The 13,658-nt window shown below is 37.2% G+C and overlaps 1 protein-coding gene and 1 pseudogene across 2 annotated transcripts in view; one reads left to right on the top strand and one right to left on the bottom strand.

Annotated features, from left to right (window-relative positions):
• Nucleotides 1-13,658, bottom strand: part of TMEM241 (transmembrane protein 241) — a 168,160-nt gene that overhangs the window by 111,747 nt on the left and 42,755 nt on the right. The gene's annotated exons all lie outside the window — the stretch shown is intronic.
• On the top strand, nt 9,933-10,357 carry LOC119511659 (annotated as a pseudogene).

Here is a 13,658-nt window from a genome sequence, read left to right as displayed (position 1 = left end):
AAGGGAAAGATGGACAGATCTGCCAACATGCAATGCACTGGCCAAACGACACCATAAAGAACATGGAAAGAGAAAGGAACAAACAATGCAAAAATAACGGCAACATACAAAACAGACTGCAGTTTAATATCCTGAATGTATAATGATGTTTACAAATCAATAAGAAAGAGATGAAATCCCCAACAAAAAAAAGTCAATGGACAAAAAAAAGGTAATTTTCATGCATACACGCTTTCTCTCTCTCTCACATACAAAATACAAATGGTCAATAAACATGAAAAATTATTCAACCACCCTAATAATAAAAGAACTTCAAATGAAAACAAAAATATTCCAAATTTTCCCAAGAAATCAGCCAGGTTTTAAAGTTCCTTTCTCATATGGGGGACATGGAGCCAGCACCTTTCCACACTGTTGTGAGCTGCAAGGTGGTTCCTTTCTGGAATGCATGTGCAGGCTGCTTCTCACATGTATCAAAAGCCTTACAGACATGCATACACCTTAGCCAGCAAATCCACTTCTATGACTTTATCCTTGAAAATTCATCTTGGATGTGGGTGAAAAGGTATCTTCCAAAATGTTTGCATTTAAAAGTGGGGAAAAAAATCTGCCTACTGGCCTTATTGTTTTTCATCTAACTTGTCAAGCAGCTCAGGGCTTGCTGTTGTCCCTGCTCCCTGGAAACCTTTCCCTCCAGATAACTGCAGGGTCCACTTTCTCACATGTTCAGATCTCTGCTCAAAAGCCATCCTATCAGCCCATCCCTATCCAGAACATTATATATTTACTTTTCTATCGTTTTGTTGTCTGTCTCCCTCGAATAGAATGTAAGCTCTGTGAGGGCAGGGACTTTTGTCTGTTTTGTTCACTGCCTAGCCCCCACACCTAGAGCAATGCCTGGCACATAGCAGACCCCCAAATATCTGCTGAATGAAGCACCATGTATTACTTTTTTTTTTTTTTTTTTTTTTTTTTTTTTTTTTTTTTTTTATTTTTTTTATTTTTTTTATTTTTATTTTTTTTTTTTATTTTTATTTTTTTTTTTTTTGTATTACTTTTATAACTTAAAAAAAAAAGTTTTCCTTCCCTCTCTGGATTGATACCAGCAACACAATGTATCAGGAAACGAAGCAGAAATTGTGGGAAGATTGGAGTAGGAAGCTCCAGGAATCAATCCCTCCAGCAGAACAACTATTAAACAGGCAGGACCTGTCTGAATCTACTGTACAGCATCCAGGGAAGAGCAGGAGGGAGAGGCTGGGAGATGACAATAAACACCCAGTGAATTGCTCTCTCTGCACAGCGGTTACTGTCGCCCACCCTCACAGCAAGCAGCAGGTGGGGCTGGCGTAGCTTGCTGGTGACAGACAGGGAAATAAAAATCCAGTTCACAAGATCCAAGAGGGGGAGGGGTATATATGGTCCAATCACTGATCACTGCTTCTGATTAGCGACTTTGGATCACTGGATCCCTGGCTCTGAGGGCCGTCATTGTTCCAACTGCCCCAGACAAAGGCAGTGGAGGGGCTGTATTTGCTAGGCAGGTGCCAAGTCAAGAAAACATAGCTTTGGCTTCCAAAGAGCTACAGAGGACAGTTGAGGGGCTGTATTTGCCAGGCAGGTGCCAAGTCAAGGAAACATAGCTTTGGGGAGCAGTGAAAGAAGCTCCTGGCTCCCTTTGTGCCTCCTCTGTCATCCCCTCCCCAGGGCAGTTTGGAGCTGGCCTGCACTCCCTTTGTAGGTCCCTGGCCTCTCTGGCTGGAAGAAGTGAATTGGGAAACTCCTCTCCACTATGCCGCCCCTCCCAGAGTTTGCCCTCCAGGAAAAAGCAGCATGAGACAAGGAAAGCAGTGTAAGAAGCAATTGAGGCAGAGAGCCTAGGACAATGGCTCACCTGCTTTAAGACCTGCAGTGAAACACCTAGAAGAGGGAGAAGGTCTGTTTCCTGGGAAGCAGAGGAGGCAAACACCTATAAGCAGGAGAAGTCCTGTGCCAGTTTGGATATATTATGCCCCCCAGAAAAAGCCATGTTCTTTAATGCAATCTTGTGGGGGCATATTGATTAATCTTTTTGATTAGGGTGTGACCTTTGGATTAGGTTGTTTCCATGGAGATGTGACCCACCTAACTGTAGGTGATAACTCTGATTAGATCATTTCTATGGAGGTGTGGCCCCGCCCATTCAGTGTGGGCCTTGATTAATTTACTAGAGCACTATATAAGAGCACAGACAGAAGGAGTTTGTTGCTGCAGCTTGCAGAGACATTTTGAAGACAGCCTTTGGAAGCCGACGCAGACATTTTGGAGAAAGCCATTTTGAAATATAAGCAAACACCAGCCACATCCCTTCCGACCTAACAGAGGTTTTCTGGATGCCAATGGCCTTTCTCCAGTGAACATACCCAATTGTTGATGTGTTACATGGGACACTTTATAGCCTTAAGACTGTAACTCTGTAACCAAATAAACCCCCTTTATAAAAGCCAATCCATTTCTGGTATTTTGCATTCTGGCTGCATTAGCAAACTAGAACAATTCCTAAGGCCACCGGTAAGCACAAGCCCAGGAAAAGACACAGGCCCAGAAAAGATAGGGAAGGTCCCGCAGTTTGCATTCACATTGGGCTGACGTTTCTGATAGGAGGGCTGAACTCCGATACAGAGCACCAGTCGATGCCAAAACAATTTGCAAAGAAGGTAAAGTGTTTTTTGCTTAGGTTTGCTTGGTTTTGTTAGATCCTGACACTCAAGAAAATCTCTGCCATACTACTAGCTGATACAAACTCAAGAAACAGACATCTAAGGAAAATATCCCAGAGCTAACATTTTAAAACATTAAAATGTACAGTGTGCCACAAAAAATATAAGACAAAGAAACAAGAAACAATGGCCCATCCAAAGGAAGTGGATAAAATCCAGAAAACATCAATGAATAAGATGAGGCTGTGGATATATGTAACCAAGAAATTAAGAATTAACAAATGATTATGATTACTGAATCACTGAATCATTATATAGGTGTTTTTTCTTTCTATGTTGTAGAATAGGCAGAAGTGAATACCTGAAATTTCTGAAACTCAACTAGTCTCAGTCCTGTGTATACTTACTACTGTAATGGTAACTACTCTAACCCCTCTTGTTTGAATCCATAAAAATCCTGAACTCCTTAGACTCCTTAGAGAGACAAATGCTTGGGCTGACAGGCCATCTGATCTCCTGCCCCACATATAGCTGGTGTCACAGATGGGCTTCTGTGTGCACCGGGCAAAGAACCCCGTATTTGTTTATATCGTATATATCATACAAAGACTTTTAAAAAAGGAATCAATATGTGCAAGTAGATGAAGGTAAATACAGAAAAAGAACTAAAGGATATAAAGCAAACAATGAATGACAGTATGGGAGTTGCAATAAAGAGGTAGAAATTTTAAAAAGGAATCAAACAGAATTACTGGAGTTGAAGACCACAGTAACCGAAATGAAAAAATTCCCGAGACTTTCAACAGCAAGCTGGAGATGGAAGGAGAAAGAATCAGTGAACTCGAAAACAATATAATTGAAGTGAGTCAGGCTGAGAAGCAAAAAGAAAAAATATATAAAAAGCAAAAATAGCCTGTCACTTGATTGAGACAAGATCAAGTGTACCAATATATATATTAGGGAGTCCCAGAAGGAGAAGAAAGAGAGAAAAGGGAAGAAGGAATAGTCAAAGAAAAAATAACAGAAAAATTCTCAAACTTGGCAAAAGACATGAATATGTACATCCAAGAAACCCAGGGAACATGAAACAGAATAAACCTAAAGAAAAATATACCCCTTCTCGATTGATCAAACTGCTGAATGCAAAGGACAAGGAGAGAGTTCTGAAAGCTGCAAGAGAAAAGCAACAAGTTCTTATGTACAGGGGAATCCCAGTTAGACTGAGTGCCAATTTCTCGTCAGAAACCATGGAGACAAGAAGGCAGATGGACTGAAATACTTAAAGTGCTGAGAGAAAATAACTGCTGATCAAGAATTTTCTATCTAGTGTGACTTTCTTTCAAAAACAAGTGAGAAAGGGGCAATGGGGAGTTAAGAAATGAGTGTAGGGTTTCTGTTTGGGGTGAAGGGAAACTTCTAGAAATGGATGGTGGGAACGTGATAGCATTGCAACGTTCTAAATGTGATTAATCCCACTAATGGAATGCTAGGGAGGGGGTGGAATGGGAAGATTTAGGCTGTATATATGTTTCCACAATTGAAAAAAAAAAAGACAGTCTAAATAGATGACAATTAAATGCCAAGGATGATCCTGGATGGGATCTGAGGATGGAGGAGAGGAGGCTCAAAGGGACACAGATGGGACATAAGAAAAAAAAAAGGAAATACAGAATGTAAGCTTTGTATCAATGTTGAACTTCTTGAACTTCTTAGCTGTGCTTAATGGGATTGCATAAAAGAATGTTCTTGTCCATGGGAAAGGTATATGTGAATTATAGTGTTTGTTCAAAGATATGCGCAGCTTGCTCTCCTATGTTCAGAGGAACAATAGATGATGGATGATAGACAGGGAGGGAGGGAGAGAGGGAGAGAGGGAGGGAAAGAAAGAAATGGTGGTGTGACAGGATATTAAAGGTGGTGGATCAGGGTATCGGGGGAGGGGAGTCGGGTATGCTAGAGTTCTACGTATGGGGTTTGTACTGTTTTTGCAATTGTTCCTGTAAGTTTGAATTTATTTCGAAATAAAATTTATTAAAAACAAAACAAAACAAAAAAAAACAAGGGAGAGATTAAGACATTCCCGGATAAACAAAAGCTGGGGAGTTCATTACCACTAGATCTGCTCTACAAGCAATGATAAAAGTAGTTCTTCAGACTGAAAGGAAAAGACACTAGACAGGAGTTCCAAATGGTATAAAGAAATAAAGACTTCTGGTAAAGGTAACCATTTGGGTGATTATAAATGCCAGGAGTATTGTACTGTATTTTTTGGTATATAACCCTACTTCTTACTTCCTACAAGTGCTAAAATGCAAATTCATAAAAGGTAATGATAAATTTACAGTTCTGGACATACAACACAAAAAGAAATAATTTGTATCAGATACAAAAAAAGGTGGGGGGACAGAGCAGTATAGGAACAGTGTATCTGCATGTTACTGAAGTCAAGTTGGTACCAAATCAAATATGGTTACTATATATTTAGGATGTTATATTTTAACCCCATGGTAGCCACAAGGAAAAATATACAAAACATATCCATATAGAAATGAGAAGGGACTCAATATAGTACAATACAAAAAAAAAAAAATCAAATAAAAATGAAAGGAGGTATTAACAGAAGAATTGAGGGTCAATGAAGGACTAAAACATACAAAGACTAAATAACAAAATGGCAGAAGAAAGTCCTGCATTATAAGTAGTGGCTATAAATGTAAATGGATTAAACCCCTCAGTCAAAAGGCAGAGATTGGGAGAATGTATAAAAGAAACATAACCCAACTATTTGTTGTTTGGAAGAGGCTCACCTTAAATTCAAAGACATAAATAGGTGGAAATTGAAAGGATGGTAAAAAAAATATACCATGTGAGTAGTAACCAAAAGAGAGCTGGGGTAGCTACTCTATCATCAGATAAAACAGACTTTACTCAAAAATTGTAACGAAGGACAATGATGGTCATTACATACTAATAAAGGGATCAATTCAACAAGAAGATATAACAAATATAAATGTATATACACCTAACAGCAGAGCCCCAAAATACATGAAGCAAATATTGACAGATTTGAAGAAAGAAATAGGTGGTTCTATATTAATAGTAGGAGACTTTAATACACCACTTTCAATAACGGACAGAACAACTAGACAGAAGATCAGTAAGGAAATATAAGACTTGAATGATACTCTAAACCAACTAGGACTAATAGACATATATAGAAAACTTCACCCAACAAAACAGAATACAAATTCTTCTCAAGCGCACATGAATCATTCTCTAGGATAGACCAGACCTTAGGTCACAAAACAAGCCTCAATAAATTAAAAAATATTGAAATAATATAACATATATTCTATGATCATGATGGAATGAAGCTAGACATCAATAACAGAGGGAGAAATGGAAAATTAATAATTATGTGGAACTTAAACAACTCACTCTTAAACAACCAGTGGTTTAAAGAGGAAATCATAAGAGAAATTGGGAAATATCAGATGAATGAAAATGAAAATACAACATACCAAAAACTCATGGGATGTAGTGAAGGCAGTGCTGAGAAAGAAATTTATAACTCTAAATTCAGACATTAAAAAAGAACAAAGATTTCAAATCAGAGGCCTAATCTCAAAACTGGAAGAATGAGTAAAAGAAGGGTAAACTGAACTAAAAGTGAGCAGAAGGAAGGAAATAACAAAGATCGGATTGGAGATAAATGAAATAGAAAACAAAAAAAAGCAATAAAGAAAATCAACAAAACCAAAAGTTGGTTCTTTGAAAAGATCAGTAACATTGACAAACCTGTAGCTAGACTGATGGAACAAAAAATGAAAGAATACGCAAATAAAACCAGAAATGCAAAGGGGAACATTGCTTCTGATCACACTGAAATAAAAAGGAATATAAGATGATGCTATCAACAACTGTACGCTAACAAATTAGATAACCTGGATGAAACAGATAAAATCCTAGAAACACACAAACTACCTACACTTATTCAAGAAGAAATAGATCTCAGCAAACCAATAACTAGCAAAGAGATTGATTCAGTGATCAAAAACCTCCAAAGAAAGAAAACCCCAAGACCAGATGGCTTCACAGGGGAATTTTACCAAACATTTCAAGAAGAATTAACGCCAATCTTGCTCAAAATCTTCCAAAAATAATCGAAGAGGAGGGAACACTCCTTAATTCATTCTATGAGGACATCACCCTCATACCAAAGCCAGATAAAGATACCAAAAGAAAGGAAAACTACAGACTAACAAACCTTACGAATATAGATGTAAAAATCCTCAACAAAATATTAGCAAACTGAATCCAAACGCTGATTACATTAAGAGAAGTATACACTGTGATCAAGTGGGATTTATCCCAGGTATTCAAGGTTGGTTTAACATAAGAAAATCAATTAATGTAATACACCACATTACAGAATAAAGAGAACAAATCACCTGATCAGCACAATTGACAAAGAAAAGGAATCTGACAAAATACAGCACCCACTCTTGAAAATACACTTAGAAAACTAGCAATAGAAGGAAACTTCCTCAACATGATAAAGGGCATATACTGAAAACCCACAGCTAACATCATACTTAATGGTGAGAGACTGAAAGTTTTCCCTCTGTGATCAAAAACGAGACAAGGATGCCCACTGTCAACACTGTTATTCAACACTGTATTAGAAGTTCTAGCTAGAGCAATTAGGCAAGAAAAATAAGTAAAAGGCATCCAAATTGGAAAGGAAGAAGTAAAACTTTCCCTATTTGCGGATAACATGATCCTGTATATAGAAAATCCTGAAAAATCCACAACAAAGCTCCTAGAGCTAATAAATGAATTCAGCAAAGTGGTGGGGTACAAGATCAACACCCAAAACTCAGTAGTATTTCTATACACTAGTATTGGAGAATTGGAAAAGGAAATCAAGAAAAAAAAAATCCATTTGCAATAGAAACAATCAAATATTTAGGAATAAATCTAACCAAGGATGTAAAGATTTTGCATAGAGAAAACACTGCTAAAAGAAATCAAAGAAGACCTAAATAAATGGAAGAATATTCTGTGTTCATGTATAGGAAGACTAAATATTGCTAAGATGTCAATTGCACACAAAGCAATTTACAGATTCAGTGCAATCCCAATCAAAATTCCAACAGACTTCTTTGTAGAAATGAAAAAGTCAATCATGTATATGGAATTTACATGGAAGGGTGAATAGCCCTGAATAGCCAAAGCCACCTTGAAAACGAAGAATGCAGTTGGAGGACTCAAACTTGCCAATCTTAAAACTTGTTACAAAGCCACAATAATCTAATAGTATGGTACTGGCACAAGGACAGGCATATAGCCCAATGGAACTGAATTGAGAGTTCAGAAAATAACCCTCACATTTATGGCCAACTGAGTTTTGACAAGGGGATGAAGACCACTCAACTGGAAAAGAAAACTTTCTTCAACAAATGGCACTGGGAAAACTGGATCTCCATACGCAAAAGAATGAAGGTGACACTTGCACGCTGGTGTTTATGGTGGCAGTAGTCACGATTTGCAATGGATGGAGGTGGCCTAAGAGTACGCTGACTGATGAACAGAATGGTGAACTGTGGTGTATGCATTCAATAGAATATTGAGCAACTGCAACAAGGAATGAAGTTGTGAGACACGCAACTAGGTGAATGGATCTTGAGGACAGCATTTTGAGGAAGTATACCAGAAATGAAAAGATAAACATCAAACACCTCACTAATATGGACTAATTATAATGTGTAAACTCTGCAAACTGAATCTTAGAGCAGCACAGATTATCAGGCGACTGCTTATTGTAAGGGTCCCTAGATTGTAAGACCTTACAGCAGTCACATCTATTGCTGATTTGTAATGGTTATCTCCAAATTCTGAGATGCTGAGCTCTTCATGTATAACCTGGTTGGTCTCTGGAACTTTGGGTATCTGTGTGACACCTGAAACTCAGAGCTAGAACTTGGCAGCTATGAATGTCAGTATTACCTCATACAACAACTGTTAAAAAAAAGCTGAAAAAGAGATCAGACTTCAATTAGAAATAGGAATGATGCGGATTTGATTGGGACTAAGGCAAATCAGGCCAAAAGGTAAAGACAATATTGACTGGGTTTTAAAACTTCAACTTCTGTTTGAGACCAAGGGAAGAGATGTTTATTTGGTGCAGGATCTATATTTTCTGTAGCACACTAAATAATTTAACTTGTATGGTCAGTTTATTCAAACACCATAATTACTTTGAACTTTGAATAGGAAGTGAGATCTGGTAGGTTTGTACAGGTTAGTGTGAAGTCCTAATACATCCCAAAATAATTTGGGCAGAGAGTAAAAATGTATTTACAGGGCCCCCCTGAGGAACTGGGGAAAAATGCAGAAATGTTGGACTTTCCACCTGGGTTATTACTGATATTCTCACAAACACTGAGGACTACCAATTTAGTAGGCTGAGCCCTCGATCTTGGGGTTTGCCCTTATGAAGCTTATTACTGCAAAAGAGAGGCTAAGCCTATTTATAATTGTGCCTAAGAGTAACCCCCAAAGAACCTCTCTGTTGCTCAGATGTGCCCCCACCTCCTGCCCCCAAGCCCACTCGGCAGGTAAACTCACTGTCCTCCCTCCATGTGGGACATGACTCCCAGGGGTGTGAATCTCCCTGGCAATGTGGGACATGAATCCCGGGGATGAGCCTGGACCCAGCATCATGGGATTGAGAAAATCTTCTTAATCAAAAGGAGAAAGCAAAATGAAATAATAAAGTTTCAGTGGCTGAGAGATTTCAAATGCAGTCAAGAGGTTACTCTCAAGGGCATGCTTATGCACTATATAGATATCCCTTTTTAGTTTTTAGTGTATTGGAACAGCTAGAAGGAAATACCTGGAACTGCTGAACTGCAACCCAGTAGCCTTGATTCTTGAAGATGATTGTATAATTATGTAGCTTACACAGTGTGACTGTGTGATTGTAAAGACCTTGTGGTTCACACTCCCTTTATCCAGTGTATGGACATATAAGTAGAAAAATGGGGACAAAAATTAAACGAAAAATAGGGTTGGACGGGGGTGGGGGGAATGCTTTAGGTGTTCTTTTTTATTTTTATTTTTATTTTTATTTATTTATTTATTTATTTATTCATTTATTTTGAAGTAAGGAAAATGTTTAAAAATTGACTGTGGACGGGGCTGAGAGGCGGTGTGGACAGCAGGCTGAAGATGAATGCCAGAGGACTTGGATCTCAGCTAAAGGACAGTATTCCAGTAACTGAACTTTCAGCAAACGGCCCTTTTGAAAGTCAAGATCTTCTTCGGAGAGGATTTCCTTGTGTGAAAAATGAACTTTTGCCCAGTCATCCTCTTGAATTATCAGAAAAGAATTTCCAGCTCAACCAAGATAAAATGAATTTTTCCACACTGAGAAACATCCAGGGTCTGTTTGCTCCACTAAAATTACAGATGGAACTCAAGAAAGCGCAGCATGCTTAGCGGCTTCCATTTCTTCCAAGCTCAAACTTTTCACTGGATATTTTGAAGGATAATGATGAGACTATTGGATTTGAAGATATTCTTAATGATCCATCACAGAGTGAAGTAATGGGAGAACCACACTGATGGTTGAACATAAACTTGGTTTACTGTAACACAGTTGTGCTGTTAATGAAAACAGGGACTGTATTTTGTTTATAGTTGTCTTTCTACTATAATTTGATGTACACAACATTAAAAGTACTGACACATGAGAATTTTTGTCCAAATAGTACCAGTGTTCATTTGAAATTATTTGATTCTTTGGTTCATGGCCATGTGACAATTGAAAACACTAAAGGAAGACAATTTTAAACCTAGTTTTATATTAAAATATTGGCCTTCTAAGTCTTTAAAAAATCATTGCTAATGAATATTATAAATTTGCCTGCAAGTTCCAAAGAAACCCATTTTCTAGGTATTCCATAAATTTAATTTTAAATACTCATTATCTATATTTGAATGTGCAGCCTTCATAGTAGCATCTTTCAGAATAAATATTTGAATTGATTTCACTGGCACCTTCAAATTAAGAGCAGAATATGATGTTTATACTTTATCCTGTTTCAGTATCAGCTATTAACACTCAAAAGAATATTTGCTTTATTGATAACTATTTTAAATTACAACCATTCTTTGATTCTTCCAAGTTGAAACCATAAGTTTAGAGGTTTTGATTTTGGTCTTGTCTTTAAAGTGAAAAAATTAAAAAGTAACCAGCAGAAGTATATTAACCTGTGGTTCTTCACAGATTTGATAATATATTAAAATATATTTAATATGTTACTAAGTAATACTGTTAAAAGTAAGCCTCATCTTTCCTTGTTCTTGCTTTACATATCACATGATGCTTAAATTAAAAAAATTACAACTTTCATATATACACTCACAGAAGAATTTCTTTAAAAGTTTTCACCATGCTTGTTCTTTCTGATAAGGTATTCTTTATGAACCTGGTACACAAAAATTAAAGATTTTTAGACCATTAAAAAAATTGATGGTGGTGATGAATGCCCAACTGTATGATGGTACTGTGAACAACTGATTGTACACTGTGGATGATTGTATGGTATGTAATATATCTCAATAAAACTGAATTTAAGAAAAAAGGAAGAATGAAGGTGGACCCCTACCTCACACCATATACTAAAATCAACTCAAAATTGATCAAAGACCTAAATATAAGAGCCAGAATTATAAAACTCCTAAAAGAAAACATAGGAAAGCATCTTCAGGGCCCTGTGTTAGATTTTACACCCAAAGCACAAGCAACAAAAGAAAAAATAGATAAATGGGAATCCATCAAAATTAAAAACTTTTGAACCTTAAAGAGCTTTATCATGAAAGTGAAATGACAATCAACATAATGGGAGAAAATATCTGTAAACCACATTTCCAATAAGGATTTAATATTCAGAATACAAAGAGAAATCCAAAAAGACAAACAACCCAATTTAAAAATGGGCAAAAGATTTGAAGAGACATTTCTCCAAAGAAGATATACAAATAGCCAAAAAGATGCTCAACATCATTAGCCATTAGGGAAATGCACATCAAAACCACAGTGAGATACCATTTCACACCACTAGAATGGCTACTGAAAAACAAACAAACAAACAGAAAATTACAAGTGTCAGAGAGGATGTGGAGAAACAAGAACACATATTCATTATTGGTGGAGTGTAAAATAGTGTAGCCAGTGTGGAAGACAGTTTGGCAGTGCCTCAGAAAGTTGTTTAGAATTACCATATGACCCAGCTATCCTGCTTGTAGGTATATACCCCAAAGAATTGAAAGCAGGGACTCCAACAAATATATACACATTGATTTTGTAGCAGCATTGTTCACAGCTGCCAAAAGATGGCAGAAACCCAAATGTTTATCAACTGATGAAAGGATAAACAAAATGTGGTATATACACAAAATGGAATATTATGCAGCTCTAAAAAGGAATGAAGTTTTGCTACATGGATGAATCTTGAAGACATCATGTTGAGTGACATAAGACAGACACAAAAGGACAAATATTGTATGATCTCACTGACATGAAATAATTAGAATAAGCAAACTCATAGAGTTAGAATCCAGAATATAGGTTACCAGGGGATGGGGTGGGAATACAGAGTAGGGAGTTAAGGCTTAAAATATACAGAGTTTCTATTTGGGACAAATGGAAAAGTTTTGGTAATGGATGGTGGTGAAGGTAGCACAACATTGTGAACATAATTAACAGCACTGAATTATCTACTAGAATGTGGTTAAAAGGGGAAATTTTAGGTTATATACATGCCACTAGAATAAAAATTAAAAAAAAAAATCTATGGAGCTGCACAATACAGTGAAGCGTAAGTTAAACCACGGAATACGATTAATAGTACAATTATAAAACTGTGCTTTCATCAATTGTAACAAAAATACCACACAATACAAGGTGTTAATAATAAGGTGTGTGATGGTTAAGTTCATTTGTCAAGTTGGTCAGGTTATAGTGCCCAGTTTAGCCAAGCAAGCACTCGCCTGATCGTTACTGGAGGATAGTTCGTGTACTTAAATCATCAGTAAGTTGACTGCCACTACAGTCAGCCGAGGAGATTGCCTTCAGCAATGAGAGGAGTCTCATCCAATCAATTGAAGGCTTTAAAAGGAGAAGTGATAACTTCAGCAGTTAGTAGGGAGAGTTTCCGTCTCTATTCCAGCCAGCCAGCTACTCCTGGGGAATCCATCGAAAACCTTCATTGGAGTTCCCAGATTGCCGGCCCTATGGAATTTGGACTTGCCCATCCCCATAGTCACATAAGCCAATTCCTATTAAAAAAATCTCAATGTTTACACTATATATATATATCTCCTGTCAGTTCTGTTTCCATAGAGAACCTTGACTAATACAGATTTGGTTCTTGAGAAACAGATTCTTAAGGATGAGATTTCTGAGTTCATTCCAGGGCTTTTAGAATTGGTTCTCTAACCCGAATAGATTTAAAGGCACTAGTGACTCTATTCCCAATGATCAAGATGGCCCAGATAGTCCATGGGGTAAGCTGGCAATAGAGATATGCAAAATATCATCACAGGATACAGCTACTCAAATGCTTATGAGGTAAGGCTCTGGGTGAGAGTATTTTTGAGACATGAACAGAATTTTGTGCAATTAAAATACATAATGATTTGGCTGATTGCTCCTAAATATGCTTGATAGATTTATAAAAGAAAGGGATGACCTCAAGGCTTCAAATTTCCAACTTAAGCACTGCATGAAGGACATGAAAGTTTCTACATACGCCTTGAAAGAAAATCTTATTTCATGTAGTCACAGACTTGAGATTTCTGAAAAACAGACCCAAAGTCTCATTGTGCCAGTGGCTGAATTACAACATAAATTGAATTCCCAACCTCGCAGGGTGTCTGCTGTTAAAGTGA

The sequence above is a fragment of the Choloepus didactylus genome, chromosome 16 (genome assembly GCF_015220235.1).
Source record: "Choloepus didactylus isolate mChoDid1 chromosome 16, mChoDid1.pri, whole genome shotgun sequence".
Classification (NCBI taxonomy): Eukaryota; Metazoa; Chordata; class Mammalia; order Pilosa; family Megalonychidae; genus Choloepus; species Choloepus didactylus.
Note: the sequence above shows the minus strand (reverse complement) of the source record. Positions and strands in the feature narration are given on the sequence as shown.